Source organism: Ambystoma mexicanum, chromosome 7p, assembly GCF_040938575.1.
Source record: "Ambystoma mexicanum isolate Mex_15411 chromosome 7p, UKY_AmexF1_1, whole genome shotgun sequence".
NCBI classification, from domain to species: domain Eukaryota; kingdom Metazoa; phylum Chordata; class Amphibia; order Caudata; family Ambystomatidae; genus Ambystoma; species Ambystoma mexicanum.
In genome coordinates, this window is record NC_090939.1 from 929,275,345 (window position 1) to 929,291,754 (window position 16,410).

The window sequence follows — 16,410 nt, forward strand, 5'->3', positions numbered from 1 at the left end:
TGGGCCTCATAATGACCCGGGCGGTATGTGTTTAACGGCGCCAGTAAAGGTGCCGATGCTGTAAGACCCATACCACCCTATTACGAGGTCCCCTTGCGGGACCCGCTCTGGACGTCAGGTTTTACCAGACGTCCTTAGCTGGTCCTGCGAGGGGACCAGGGAGCTAACAACGGGCCCGTTATTGACGGGCCCGTTGTTAGCTCCCTCCCCATTCCCATTGAGCCCTATGGGGGCTCGAATGGGAATGGGGATGGTCGGGTCTGAGTTCCCTGAATGGGGAAATACTGGGCCCTCCAAAGTCAGAATGGCCCGGTATTTCCCCATTCAGGGACCACGGACCAGGACCCGAGTTTGGAGGCAGCCATTATTAAGCCCTTATTAAGGGCATGGCTGCCTCCAAACTCGTAATGAGGCCCAATGACTGAGACAGCCCTGCCCGAATCTGGTGCGAATGCAGTGTGTAGTGCTGAATGGCAGAGTGCTTGTCTGAATCCACATTCCGTGTTGTGAGTGTCTGGATGGTGAAGAATGGCCTGAATGCACTGTGCGCCTGATTGGCTGCCTGACTGCCTGAAGGCCCTTCTGAGTGATTGGTTGCCTGAGTGTGACCCAGCAGAGTGAATGGGGGATCAACAGTATATCTGGGGCCCTCTCATTGCTAGGAATTGTTCAGAAGCTGAAGTTGATACTTGATGCTTACTCTTGAAGCCGAGCCGGAAGAAGAAGGTGAACCGCTGTGCCCTTCCGTGTAATCTGAAAGCTGCTGTGTCTTCAAGAACTGATCCAAAAGAGAACCTGGTAAGGAGACCTCTTCCTGAGCTACGAGGGATCATCCTGCACCAGCTGATCTTTGCCAAATCTCCCTAGTAGACAGACCTACGAAAGGCTGCCGACCGGAGAAGGGGACCGCCGAGGAGAACGAAGAAAAGCACCAGACAGCCGTCCACTGGCGACGACCGCCGTCGCCGGCTGGAGCCGCCATGCTCCCATTGCCTAAGAACATTTTGATCCAAGGACTTTCTTGTTCATCCTCATCGACTGCTTTCGACCTGCCGGAGAAAGTCGAGGTCGTTGACGACCAAGGAGAATCTGCCAGTGGGTTTCCAGTCACCCAAAGAGCTCAGAGACGCCAACGAAGCTACTGAAGCCAGCCGTGGTCACGTCCTGTTCCCCGACGGCAGACGTCGATGACCCGACACCCTTGCTGGCCCAAAGTTCTTCACTAACTCTTTGCGGCAACGAACCATCATCGTCGAGGTGTACCGCACACCCCCCCTATTGCAGGACGTTTTCGATCACTCGTCTGCGTGTACCACAAAGACCGAAGCTCCTGCCTCAACGACAACGTTCACCCTTTCTTCATCTCGGAAGTTCGACGACCCGTGGCTCCTGCTTCAAAGGGAGTGCACTCAAGAAGGGCCGCCAATTCCCAGACGAAGAACTCTACAACGCAAGGTACATTTGGGTTGCAGAACTAAAGAAGAAGACTCTAATAGACAATATACGGACTGGGCTTGTAGTGCATCTTCATTTACAGGTTGCCCAGGTGGGGGGATCCTCATACAGAACTGTACCTGAAGGTAGGGGTTCAGTATTCTGCCAATTGTCTAACCAACTTGTCTTCCTCCTAAGTCTATGGTTGATATCATTTTGCTGTGTTGATTTGTATGCTATATGACCTGAGTGCAGTTGATGCATTTTAATGGAATCAGAGTAATAGTGGTACCACCTAGGACTGGATATATTTACTATTTTATAATTGTCAGAGCACAAAGTGTATTATCGTAATAGTGTATATAACGTGGAACCTTATTTATATGAAGACTGTGTTTTAACATTTCTTTGTGGGTGCTTGGGGACTACACTGTACTTAAGAACCAGCCCGCATCACCTCCTGAGAAGCTAGGCCTTGATTGCTCGACCATAACTACCCTATAGAGAATCTTGGCTGGGGTCTTCTGTGTCTCTCTCCTGCCATATAGGGAGCAGGAGTACAGACGCCTCCCACCAGTGCGTTTCTTAACAGGGGTGTATCTATCTCTTCTGTGCACATGGGGCAGTTGCAATTTGAACCGTAGTGGCCCCACTTTTATTTCTATCCCTCATATAGAGACAGTTTTTTTTTACCTTTTTCCTTGACACAATTCACTGGCCATCATAGTGAAATAGATTCCAAGCATGCACTTGGTCAGAGCTTATGTACTATTGCTGTTGGGCACATATGCGTGACACTACTGCACTCAAGGGCCCAGCCAATAAAACATTTGCACTGGCCTTATGAAATGTGCAGGCCATCATCGTGAAAAGAGTGCATGATCCGAGTTATTTTGAGATTGCTGCTTTTATGTAAATTTGTACAGTAATCTATTAAATGAGAAAAAAAATGAAATTCAATTTTGTACAGTAGCTTGCAAACAAACTTGTATTCAGTAATTAAATTCACCATCATACCAACTGGTAATGACAAGGATAGAACTGTAAGGATACAAAGCCACATCATGACTTCTTTACTGTGACTGCAGCCATTCAATACACTGTAATATGCAATCTTGAATTTATCTACACAGTAAAATAATTAACAGTGCTTAAACAGCTACAAATACACTTTTTTAAATATGCAAAAGCAAATGCAATTTCTTAATTTGATGCTGCTTATTTTCAATAAATGAGAATTATATTAAATAATCCTTTTTATTTGCTTAAAAATATATGGAGATTGCCATTGCACTTTTCCGTTTAAAAATATTCCCTTAATAGCTACTAGTTTAGGTATCAGATTGCTGGTGTGTTTAAAATCCTGAGTGTGTGTTGATGTCTGCAATACCGCCTCCGACCTACAGGGGCAGAGCTGAAAAATAAATCAACACACAAAATTAAACACAGGTCCCCACATGCAATTTATTTTAAAGTTGCAAAAATTGGCACAGTTCCTTCTAAAGTCATTTAAAATCGTTTGAAAGGCATTACCATGGGGGGGAGGGGTCTTGGGTTTAGGTCCCCACAGTGAAATTAGGTCCCCACTGCACGTGTGTGTTTTCATGCCCTAGTCCCCACAAGGATAGAAACACACACACACACTTTGCTGGAATTGGTGCTTGTAAATGTTCAAGGCAGTATGTGCTTAACACTCTGAGCTATCTTCGGAACCATCCCTGCAAACAAGTGTATCAAAATGTGTTTCAACTTTGGATAATTTGATAGTTGATAGTTTGATTAGCGCGTAATTGATAACAACAGCCGTGTGATAGTGTTAGAACTGCAGTGGCGAGCAATAAAAATACATAGTGCTAGATTCTTGAACAAACTTTAAATAAACAGACTTACATATTGCACTGCCCATAGAATAATGTCTGCACATTAAATAGCTGGTAAAAACACTTGGCATATGCTGCATATTAAATAGCTGGTCTAAAAACACTTGGAATGCAACAAACATAAAATGCATATTGCAAAAATACAGGCTCGCAGTTAATTCTGCCTGCAGCTAAAGAATAAGCATGTTTTGTTTTAAAATATATGTTTGCACCATTAAATAAAAATACACAGGGCTAGATTCTAGAACAAACTTTAAATAAACTGACTTACATATTGCACTGCCCATAGAAAACGCCTGTATTTTGCTTATCCTACATATTACATTGTTGGTAAAAACACTTGGTTTATCCTGCATATTAAATAGCTGATCTAAAAACACTTGGAACTGCAGCATGTCAGAGTCCGCGATACCTCCCCGATTCCTTACCTCACCTGTTTCCTCAAAAGAGTGTATGGTGTTTTCAGATATCTTCTTCTTTTGGCTCTTTTTGGTTTCCTTTAGTTTCTTTTCCTTTTTGTCATGTAAATAAGGGTGAGCTCCTTTGGAGGCCACCGTGACCTGCAAGGTAACAGGATCAAGAGGAACCCCAAGGAGCAAGCTCCCAAAAATTGTCCAGGGAAAAAGCCTGATGCGGCAGAAAAAACCCTGAATGAGATGAGAGGACCGGCTTGTTACAAGAGAGGATGTCTTGAGGTTAAACTTCCTCTAGCAGCTGCATTAGGTCTCTCATCCACCAACCCAACCAGCGGCCCTAGTCCAATCAATAGTAAGATTTCCTGTGATCCAAATAAGAGTACCACCTTCCTGATGGTAGCGGAAGATTGTAAACAGGAAGACCCTGTTAAAGAAGTTTGTAGAAGAGGCAGAATGCCACCTACAAACAGAGACAGGAGGGTTAAATGCTGCCAAGAACAGTACGCAGTAAGGAAAGAGATACGTATGAAACTCTTAAATGAAGCACTAGAGGGCAAAAGCAAGGGTTCCACAACGCAAGACAGACGATACGAAGGTAAGAACAGAATAACCAGAAAGTCAGAACCGAGCGAATGATCCGCAACCAAGACAGAAGGAAAGCCGAAGTAATAGAAAATAGAAGACAGACTAACAAGGTAAGGACTGCACCGAAGATGTAGGAACTGAGCAAAACACGGTGCAGCAAGAGAACCGAAAGGTTGGAGTGCAAAGAGAGAGAGAGAGAAACAGAACGAGAGGAGGTCTTAGAGCCCAAGAAAAAGGCAAACAAAAGACTTAGCATAAAGCCGCTAGAAAGTAAACAGTACAATAGAACACAGACAGAGAAAGGTAAGATGCGAAACAGCCGGAACGTAGAAAAGAAAGGGAGAAAAAATGGAGTATAACGAGAGAAGAGTCGGGCTAAGAGTAACCGAAACAGAGTGCTAGTACACAGCAGCAGTACAAGCAGTGAGTGTCCAAAACGGATACAACGCGAAGCGTATCCGGAAGTGTCCACCTGTATTACCACGGCAGCTATCTTAGAGTAAGACTGGACCGTTGAAGCCAGTTAGAGGGAACTATACCTCCCAATCTCCACCGATGCTAGTGTTTCCAGGGACGGAGCATGACAGTATGCCCCCGTCTAACCCCCACCCCTCCCAGTTTAGCCGGGTACAGGGTATGGAAACGTCGGTGCATGGATGGGGCGTGGCTAACCGCCATGTAGAGTGGACGCGTCTTTGGTGAGCTCCGCTTGATGTGTACTGATAAGCCGCTCTACGGGACACCAAAGCTTCATTCGAACCTGCAGAAACATCACGAGAGCTGCTGAAGCCTGCGAGAGGTTCTGGGGCTCCCCGCACACGAGGGTAGAAGCCCTAAAGACTCAAACGCGGCTCGTGAAAAACCGCGTAACTCGAGGCCAAGATGGCGGCCTCCTCTTGCTGAGCCCGGGGAGCCCTGCCCTGGCCTAGCGATCCACGGAAGCGGCGGACCTTCACTTCACTTCGGAGGGGAGGAGTATCGGAGGGCGGTCAGGAGGAGTCCCGCCAGGCTCGAGACCAGCTCCGAGAGAAACAGGTACATCGGTGGCGCTGCCTGGGCCGCTGGGGCGCACCGTCGACCGGAGCAACTGGAGGCGCCCGCCAGCCCCGCAGCAGAGATCGGTGAAGATCAGGGACCAGACCGGACCCGCCTGCCGAGGTGAGGGAAGAGCGAGGGGGACCGGTCTGGGTGCGGACACCGGCTGCCCTGCCCCGCACCTGGACTCGTCCTGCCAGGGGATCCATCTACGCCGCCTGCCCTGCCTGGCCCACGCCGCGGCCTGCGCGGCCCTGGCGCCCAGCGACCCGCCCAGCGACCCGAGGGGGGAGGCGGAGGCGCACAAAAGCCGGCCGGAGACCGGGAGCTGCTGCGTCCCGAGCGGGGGTCTGGCCGAGAGGAGGGTTCCCCCCCCTGTCTGGGGCCCTGGCCCCCCTGCCTGCCTGGGGACCCAAGTGAGACCGCAATCGCTGCCTGGGGAGAGGTGATCGGCTGGAACAGAGACTCCATCCACCCGAGGTGAGCGGAACGGGGGCCCTCCCCTCGCGCCATATACCAGCCATATACCAGCACCTAGCGGGGCCTCGCAGTCGAGCCCCCCGCTGCGCCGCGAGGACGCCGGAGGCAGACGGTGCAGGGATCTGGGACTGTGCGACCCCCCCCGCCCCCTTCTAAGATATTCTCAACGCCGGACATTAGAGAAGGAGCCCCCCCCCACACGCAGCAGTGTGCTGCCTAAAACCAGGCCAAACCCCGCACCTCTCCCAGCGCGATGCACTTATATCTCAGCCGGCGCTGGCATTGAGGCAGATTGAAAGCGCCCTGGGGAGACTTGAGGAGCTGGCGACTGTCTCCCCGCGGTGCAGGACTACACACCGCCCCATCCGGGAGCCTGGAGCTGGGGTGGACCACGGCCCAGGGAGCGCCGAGGCGCTCAGCGCCTCATACACCATACGCCTCCACATATTGAGGCCGCAACCACACCCGGGGTCACGACTTGGGAGCTCTCGTCGCGGAATCCGCCCCCGGCGCCTGAAGTTCACAGAACCGCAGGAATGTCTGGCCTGGATAAATCAACGGGGTGGGGAGCTAGGTCCAAGCAGCGACAGACCACCCTGGACGCCTATACAGCCAATGAACTCCCCAACCCCGGGTGTCCAGACACGGCAACGGCTAGTAAGGAAACAGGCCCCACCGTAGCGGCGACTGAACCCAGCAACACCCAACTCCTGGAAGCCATCACATTATTCCAGGCAACAATGGTGAACAAAAATCGATGCTGTGGCCATAGATCTGGGCCTCCTACGCCAGGACGTCCGCTCCCTGGCGGGTAGAACCGATGCACTTGAGACCCAGGTACGTGAAAACACCGAAGCGAAAACCCAGCTCCTGCACGACGTGGATGGCCTTCAGCAGAGGGTCAAGAACCTGGAGGACAGGGCGGAGGAGGCCGAAGGGAGGGCTCGCCGGAACAACATCCGGCTGCTTGGCTTACCGGAGGGCATCGAAGGCCCACACCCCACCAACTACATAGAAAACCTCCTGCTGCAGGAGATTGGAGCAGAGAAACTATCGCAGGGTTTCTCCATCGAAAGGGCACATAGGTCACTCGCCAAGAAACCTCCACCAGGCGGACCACCTAGGCCTATGATAGCGAAAGTATTAAACTACAGAGACCGCGAGATCATTCTAGCATTCTCACGTTCAGGGGGCCAGATCCTGAGGAACTCAGCCAAGATCGTGATCTACCCTGATTATACCTTTCAAGTACAGATGAACAGAGCTCAGTTCATACACACTAAGGCCAGATTGAAAGCTGCCGGATTGAAATACATGCTTTTATACCCCTCTAGGTTAAAGGTGATATATAAAAATAGAGTCCACCTGTTCGACACCCCGGCGCTGGCTCGGGACTGAATGGACGAGCAGCAATTACCGGACATTGAAGACAAAAGACGTAAGCCGCATTGAACCACCCTCCACGACTGCAAGAGAACGGTTCTTACCCCAAGTGCACAGTAACAATGAATCGAGCCCTATGAGCAGCTGAATTGATCATACTACGCGGAACACCGAAGCAACAGCTCCCTCAACCCCCAGGAGTTTTTTTCTTTCTTCAGGGTACATTTACCCGCCAGTAGGGCACCCGAAGACCATGTTTGGTCTTAAGGAGCGGAAACGGGAAAGTCATGACGGGGGTCACCCCGTTGGACCAGTTCTATGTTGGGGAAGTTTATTAAGGGGGAGGGAAATACAGGGAAGTGGCACCCATGTTGGGACTTTTGAACAAGAAATACCGAGACCTCAGGATGACCTCACTACAGACACACCACTAACAGGACCCCGATCGAGACAGAGGGGGAACATTGGGCACCATCACGCTTATGGCTGAAACAATAAAAATAATGACGTGGAACGTCAGAGGCATGAACAGTTATGTGAAACAACGCCGGATTCACACATATCTGCGACGCTGCAAGGTCGGAATTGCTATGCTCCAAGAGACACACCTAACGGAGGAGAAACCGAATGCGCTGGCCAAAACATGGCGAGGGACCCTGATCGGATCCTCCTATTCCTCATACGCAAGAGAGGTCCTGATATGGATCGACCCGACCGTCCCCTTCAGGGTAACGAGCACCAAGACGGATGACGAGGGTAGGATGGCACTTGTGCAGGGTACGGTGGAGGGGAGAGACCTGTGCCTGGTTAGCACTTATGCACCCAATCACGACGCCACATCTTTCTTCCACTCCCTAGATTCCAGACTAGGTCCATATGTAAACTGTGTTGTGATTTGGGGCTGTGACCACAACTGCACCTTAGACCCACTCAGACAGGTCCGATACCAAACACTCCCGCCCATCCCCCCCCCAGCCAAGATATTGTCTAAACTAATGACCCAGCTATCACTCTGTGATCTGTGGAGGGGACTAGGCCCGGGGTGACGAGAATACTCCTTCTCCCCACCGCATAAAGTCCACACCAGGCTAGACTACATGCTGGTCAGTCAGGAGCAGCAAGCCACTTTTTGCGAAGCACAGTATTTACCTAGGGTATTGTCAGACCACTCCCCCTTGCTAGTCACATGGGAGGTGTGCCCGCCCAGACCCCCGGTTCCCACGTGGAGACTGCAGGCCGAGGCCCTGCTTGATGCAGCCTTCCGGGATCACATACAAGACAGCACAGACGAATACTGGCAAAACAATCTAGGCAGTGTAGATTGTATTAGCACCGCATGGGAGGCATATAAGGTAGTTATGAGAGGGGACATGTTAGCAGCAGTGGGAGGGGCCCATAGATCCATTGTGGACTCCCTGGTAGACACAGAAAAGAAGCTGGGGGAGCTGGAGAACAGGGCAGACGCGACTCCTGAGTGTCTACAGGAAATAATCAAACTGCGACAAGCCTGTCTGTCCCACTGGGAGACACTTGGGAAATTAAATTATGCCAAACATATAGAAAGGTCACACGCCCTGGGAGACAAACCTGGCAAACTCTTAGCTTGGCTGTACAAAAGGGAGACCCCTAGCACCCCCATTTGCCACATACGCAAACCCGATGGCACCACCGCGCACACACAAGCAGAGATTAATAGGGTCTTTTCTGAGTTCTACTGTGACCTTTATTCCCAGACCCCGCCCTCATCTGACACCGGGATCGAAGATGCCCTAGATTGCATTAAGTTACCCAGGCTAGATTCACAACTGGCTGAAGCCCTAGACGACCCGATTACCCCAGATGATGTGAAGGCAATAATTAGATCATTACCCTCCGGGAAGGCGCCAGGCATGGATGGCCTCCCTGGGGAATTTTATAAGACATACAAGGAGACCCTTGCCCCTCTGCTTGCACAAGTATATAACGAGGTTTTCGAGCGAGGCTCTCTCCCGAACTCCATGAGTGAAGCAATAATAATTCCCATACTGAAGCCTGGTAAAGATGGGACAGATTGCGGGTCATATAGACCACTTTCTATGTTAAATGTTGACAGCAAAATACTGTCGGCACTGCTCGCCAATAGACTACGCAGAGTGATTCCCCTTCTCATTCATCAGGACCAAACGGGCTACGTGCCCGGGCGTTCTATTACCGAAAATTTACGCAGGTTACACCACATCATATATAGTACTGAGCGGAAATCCCAGAAATACGCCGTGGCGTCACTTGACGCCACCAAGGCCTTCGACTCGGTCAGATGGGAATGGTTATACGCCACTATGGTCAGGATGGGGATCGGACCTGCCTTCCTTAAATGGACCCAATTGATCTACACTAATCCCACCGCCAGGGGGCGCACCAACAAGACTTATTCGGACAAATGGCCCCTCTATAGAGGTACACGTCAGGGATGCCCCTTATCCCCCATGCTTTACATTATTGCTGCAGAGCCGGTGGCCGCATACCTCCGTCAGGAATACGGTGACGGAGGCATTGAGCTAGACGGGGCGTCACATCTCATCTCCATGTATGCAGATGACATGCTACTCTACCTGCATGATCCCGAGCTCCGTCTGCCCTACATTCTGGAGACATTAGATTGCTTCCACACACACACAGGCATACAGATAAATAAGGATAAGTCCTGCCTCTACCCCCTCGCTGCATTGTATAGCAAGGAGTACGGATCTCTGCCCCCACTAGACCTCCAGTGGCAAGTAACATCCTTTAGATACTTGGGTGTTACCAAACACCGTAACCCGAGTACCGAACACATTCTTAACACGGTTAGGGCGAAGGACGCACTTGCAAAATCCATGGAATTTTGGGGGAAGCTCCCTCTCTCTGTGGCTGGGCGGGCGGGACTCCTCAAAATGGTAGCACTCCCACGCCTACTACACTGCTTTTCCAGCGTCCCCTTCAACATCCCCCCTGCTTTTTTCACAGACCTGAACAAGCTCTGTAGGGGATTCCTGTGGCAGGGAGGTAGGCACAGGGTGGCGCTGGACATTCTCCAAAGACCCTATGAGAAGGGGGGATTAAAAGTCCCCAATTTCAAACTGTATTACCTGGCCAGTCAACTGAGGCACCTAACGCACTGGATGGCGGATGAAGCCACCACTGACACCCGACTCTTCCAACCGGCCCTGCCGCGACTGCTACTCCGAGACCTACTTTGGGTCGAGAAGGGGGCTCTACAACATCACCCTTACCTAATCAAACTTGGAACTCAGCTCTGGAAGCGAGCCTGCAAAGCAGTGGGGTTGACAGACCCATATTCCCCGCAGATCCCCATTGCGGCTGTCATGGTGAAACCTTCATGGGGACACACGGAAACACGCACTCAGTGGGAACCCTATGGGGTGGCAGTACTCGGAGACCTCATCCATGAACAAGAGCTCATGACTTTTACTGACCTCAGCGAGTCTACGGGCCTGCCCACGGGCCAGTTCTTGCTCCACAGAGCAGTAACGAAGGCCCTGAAGAAGAGATGGCCAGAGGCCGCCAACCAACTCATGGAGAATGAAGCCATCGAATCATTGCTGGACACTGCCGAAGGAGGTCACGAAACCTCCAGAATATATGAAGCCCTATTGCAGAGCACGACAAAGAACGCACTGAAATGCAAAGGTAGATGGGAGAGCGAAATGAGCCTCGAATTTGAGGACAAAACATGGGAGAAAATAACCCATTACCATAAAAAAATCTCCAGAAATGCTCGCCTCCAACTTATTCAGCTGTACATTACCAACAGAGCCTACCTTACGCCCGACGCCATATCAAAGTTCAAAGGAGCCACGATCCAGACATGTCCCAAATGTCACGAGCCAAGGGCGGGTATGACCCACATGTTTTGGAGCTGCCCGGTAGTCCAGAGGTTCTGGGCCCGAGTGAAAGAGAAGGTGGCGACAGCTGAGATTGAGGTGGAGATTCACGAGCCAGCAGCCTGCATATTGGGGAGTTACAAGCGAAGCAGCAAGAATAAGCCTCTAAATAGACTTATTGACTTGATATACATAACAGCGAAAAGGCGCATAGCCATGGGTTGGAAGAGCGCAGGGGGGCCGAGCGAGCCCCTTTGGTGGGACGACCTCAGGAGATGGATAGCCGCTGAGACTGCGGCTTGGGAAACGGCGATTCAGGTACAAAGGCTGGACTCCAGCGCAGATCTACTCCGATGGGTAGCGCTAACGGTGCCACTACTCCACCCAGTGGCGTAAGACAGCGCCTCGAACAGCTCAGGCAGTCCCGGCCCGGCTCGTGCCTAAGGAAATCTGAGGACTCCACTGTGGTCTCGGAGGGAGGGGGGGGGGTGGGAGGGTTGGGAACGTTAAGACATGTTGTTCTTGATTCATACATATTGCATTGTCTAACCAATGATTCATTTGTGTTACACTCTGTTGAAAAACCAATAAAGAAATTAAAAAAAAAAAAAAAAAAAAAACGACAAGGTGCATGGATGTTGCAGGCAGGTTCCCAGGTCCTCTCAGCCACCGAGTAGCCCTTCCAGCGAACAAGATATTGCACATTACCCCATCTATACCTCGAATCCACCAGTCTAACCACCTCATATTCATCAGAATCCTGATCTTTGGCTTGTCTGTCCTTGGGGATCTTTCTTCCGTAGGGATCTTTGATATAAGACTTGAGAAGAGATGTGTGAAATACTGGATGAACCTTCTTGAGTGATGGAGGCAATCTCAATTTGAATGCAACAGGGTTTATCTTGGAAATGATGGGAAACGGCCCTATGTAGCTGGGAGAAAATTTCCCTTGGTGTACCCATCGAGGTAACAATTTCGTGGACAACCATAACAAAGTCCCAGTCTTCCAGTCAGGGTTCGGTCTATGGTTGCAATCAGCCAGTCTTTTGTAAGATCGGCGACTTTCCTCGAGGGATTCCAGAGCCTTTTTGTGGACTTGTCTGAGAGTGGATAGGAAGCTTTCCACCGTGGGAGAATTGGTAGAAGAGAAACCGCTCCAAGGAAGATGTTGAGGATCGAAACCATAAGTGCAAAAAAATGGGCTCATGTTGATGGCAGAATGTTTAGCGTTGTTCTATGAATATTCTGCCATGGGAAGGTATTCTGTGTCATGAACTTCAGATCACGCCCCTTTTGGACCTCCTGGTCCTGGTCTCAAAGGGGCTTACATTTCGTACTACTTCCAACATGGCCGTCCAGCGCTGAAGCCCTTGCTCGCTCCATGCACTGAACGCAGCGTGATCTATTTATAGACCACGCCTTCCGCGGCTGCGCGCGTCTCAATGCTATTGTAGACTAGCCTCAGACGTGTGTTCGTAGCTCGCAGTATTGTTTCCTTGTCCCAGTGCTATTACCCGATCCTGACCCTTCCCCCCTTCCTGATTCCTAGCATTACTAGCTTTTCCCAGACTCCCGGATTCCTGGACTCCGCGCTCCCGGAACTAAACGCAACCTGGAACCAGACGAGACTCGAGCAGCGCTGTTCAAGACCAGGAGCGTTCGCAAGAAGGTAGCGATCAAAGACACCGGCAAACACCGTACCCAGGTGGGAAGGGGGGAACTCCTTGACAGTTTGAGACGCCACCCGATCGAACCTAAAAACGAGATGGAAGCTGCCGTGCAGGACTTAATGAGACGCATGCAAGAATTATCAACCGAGGTCCAAAATCTTAAGGCGGAAAAAGCTGCGCTCAAACAATTGGTCTTATCCTGCGATTCTGCTACAAAGGAGGGTGCCCTGTTGGGCGGTATTGTTGACAAGTATGATGGTTCGGCAAAAACACTTTGCGGATTCCTGGATTCGTGCCTGGTCCACTTTACCTTTAAGCCCTATTATTTCTCTACTGCTAGGGCTAAGGTGGGTTTCATCATATCCCACCTTTCCGGCAACGCCTTAACTTGGGCAACACCCCTTGTTAACTCTGGCGATGCCCTCCTAGACGACTATGATGGGTTCATACAGGCCCTTAAAGGCATGTTTGACCATCCAGAGCAGGTCTATACTGCCCAAGAACGCTTGCTGGACTTTCAACAGGGCTCCCAAGATATGCTCACTTATGTGACCAGATTTAAACAATTGGCTAAGGAAGCAGACTGGTCCTCTGAGGCTAGTTTTACCCTGTTCAGGAGAGGCGTGAATGATGAGATCAAGGATGAACTGGCCAGGGTGGCCCGACCAAATTCATTCCAAGCACTAATGGACCTGACCTTGCAAATAGACGTTCGCATCCAGGAAAGGAAGGCTGAAAGGAAGAAATCCAAGGGAAACCCACCCAAGACTTCCTTTGAGAGCACAGCCAGAATGGACATAAACCCAAGTCCAGCCCCAGAACCTGAACCCATGCAAATTGGAGCCTTTCGTGGACCCATATCACCTCAAGAAAGGTTGAGAAGGATCCATATGGGTTTGTGTATGTATTGTGCTTCAGACAAACATTTGGTCAGGGAATGTCCTCTGGCACCTCCTCAGCGTTTGGGAAACGCCAGCTCCCGATCTTAAATGGAGCAGAAATTCGGGAGAGAGATGTTTGCTCCACATCAATTCCATCCTTGAACTCTCGTGGACAAAACAGACTGGTCATTCTCCAGGCATTTCTTTCATCTTCGAAGAATAAGATCTGCCCCATTCTGGCCTTGGTTGACTGTGGAGCTATGGGAACCTTCATAGATCAGGAATGGGTTGTCAGTCATCAAATCCCATATGAGGCACGAAGCACCATGCAGCCTGTGGAAGCCATCAATGGAAGACCCCTCAGTTCAGGGCCCATAAGCCTACAGACCAAGGAAATCCAGCTCTCAATAAACCACCATCAAGAGCTAATCAGATTCGATATCATTAAATCCGCCCACTACCCCATGGTATTGGGTATGCCCTGGTTACAAAAACACAATCCGTATATAAACTGGACAGCAGGATCATTATTCCTAGGCTCTGAGTTTTGTATGTCTCATTGTCTATCCCTGGAACTTCCTTTAACACCCCCTGAGGAACCACATAAGGAGCAAGAAACCCCACTCATGGTTTCCAATATAATACAGGTCCCGGAGGCCTACCAAGGATTTGCCGATGTCTTTTCCACTTCCATAGTCCAGGCTTTACCTCAACACAGACCCGAAGACTGCGCAATTGAAACAGAACCCTCGGCAGTGATCCCTTTCGGTAGGATGTTTATCCTTTCCGAACCTGAGAAAAAGGCCCTCAAAGTATATCTGGATACAAACCGTGAAAATGGTACCATAAGACCTTCAAAGTCATCAGCAGGCGCATCATTGTTCTTTGTTCCTAAGAAAGACACCCAGGAACTTAGACCTTGCCTCGATTATCGTGGCCTAAATCAATGCACTCTTAAGGACCGATACCCACTACCCTTGATATCGGATATCCTGGAGGCAGTGAGGGGTGCAGTATTATTCACCAAATTGGATCTCAGAGGTGCCTACCATTTGATCCGTATCCGGGAAGGAGACAAGTGGAAGACCGCCTTTAGAACACCCTTTGGCCACTACGAGTACCTGGTCATGCCCTTTGGACTAGCTAATGCCCCAGCAGTATTCCAACGTTTTATGGATAGGGTGTTCTCTGATATGTTGTTTTTCTTCGTCATTGTCTATCTGGACGACATATTGATTTTTTCCAAGGACCCTCTGAAGCATGAAGGACATGTTAATGCAGTTCTACAAAGACTCCGGGAACATCACCTCTTAGCCAAGCCTGAAAAATGTTTGTTTCACGTTACCTCTGTGCACTATCTGGGATTTATCCTTAGTCCAGAGGGGATTGGTTTGGACCCTTCAAAAGTAAAGGCCATTCTCGCCTGGCCTACTCCCACGTCCGTGAAACAAATCCAATCCTTCCTAGGACTAGCCAATTTCTACCGAAAATTCATAGCCACCTTTTCCGAGATTGTACAACCTATAGTGGCTTTGCTAAAGAAGGATACCCCATTTGTCTGGTCAACATTACAAGAAACTGCATTCCAGCATTTGAAGACCGAGTTCACACAAGCTCCCATTTTGGCTCAACCCGATACAAGTCAACCCTTTTTAGTGGAAACGATTGCCTCTAATTACGCTATAGGAGCAGTGTTGAAGCAGAAGATGGAGGACGATTTGGAACATCCCATTTCTTATCTTTCAAGAACATTAACTCTGAGTGAAACACACTACTCTGTCCTGGAAAAGGAACACTTAGCCATTCGCCAAGCCTTCACTGAATGGCGACACCTACTTCTGGGAGCCAGACATTCTGTCCAAGTCCGTACTGATCATCGAAACCTTCAGATTCTACAGTCACTGGAGTGCAGGAAATGTCGTCAGGCACGTTGGGCCTACTTTTTTGCCCAGTATCAGTTCAACATTACTCATGTCCCTGGATCACAGAACCTGATCGCTGACGCCTTGTCTCGCCGTCCTGACTATGTGACCACTGAAGATAAGGCATTTCCTAAAATGTTTTCTCCTCCGATCTTCGTAGCCCAAGCAGTTGATCTCCTGGAAGAAGTCCGATCGCAAACCCAATCCTCGGAAATATGGAAGGACATTTCAACACGAAATTAAGAGCCAAGGAAGGCTACTTATTCAAGGACAATGCACTACTCATTCCTACACGGAAGTTACAGCAAAAGATAATAAACCTTTGTCATGAAACACTCCATTCCGGGCACCGAGGTATCACCAACACCCTCCGTCTTATACAGAGACAGTTCTGGTGGCCTAAAATGAAGTCTGACGTACAGCAATACATCCAGGCTTGTATAACCTGTGCCCAAACTAAACATGATAACAAAAGACCGGCGGTTCTTCTTCTGCAGCCCACTCTACCCTCTAAACCATGGGAAATCATCGCTACAGACTTCATAGTGGAGTTACCCCCTTCCCGAGGATATACTACCATCATGGTCACCATAGATTTGTTTACCCATATGGCCCATTTTACGCCACTGGTGAAACTACCCTCCTCTTCAGAGCTAGCTGGAATATTTCTGGAACACATATTCCGACTACATGGGCTTCCTTCCAAGATCATATCTGACCGGGGCAGTGGCGTAACACAAAATGTGGGGGCCCCCCTGCGAGCCATGCTGAGGGGGCCCCCCAACTCGGCAACAAATCACGGGTTGCGCCACACTCTGGGCCGGCCTAGACTGTCACGCTTGCACAATACGCATGAACGTG

At 50.0% G+C, this 16,410-nt stretch overlaps 1 protein-coding gene across 1 annotated transcript in view; it reads right to left on the reverse strand.

Annotated features, from left to right (window-relative positions):
- Positions 1–2,487: 2,487 nt before the first annotated feature.
- LOC138526458 (zinc finger protein 181-like) overlaps positions 2,488–16,410 on the reverse strand; it is a 354,082-nt gene continuing 340,159 nt past the window's right edge. The window contains exon 9 of the mRNA XM_069637236.1: positions 2,488–2,848. The gene's annotated coding sequence lies outside the window, so the exon portion shown is untranslated. The remainder of the gene's footprint in view (positions 2,849–16,410) is intronic.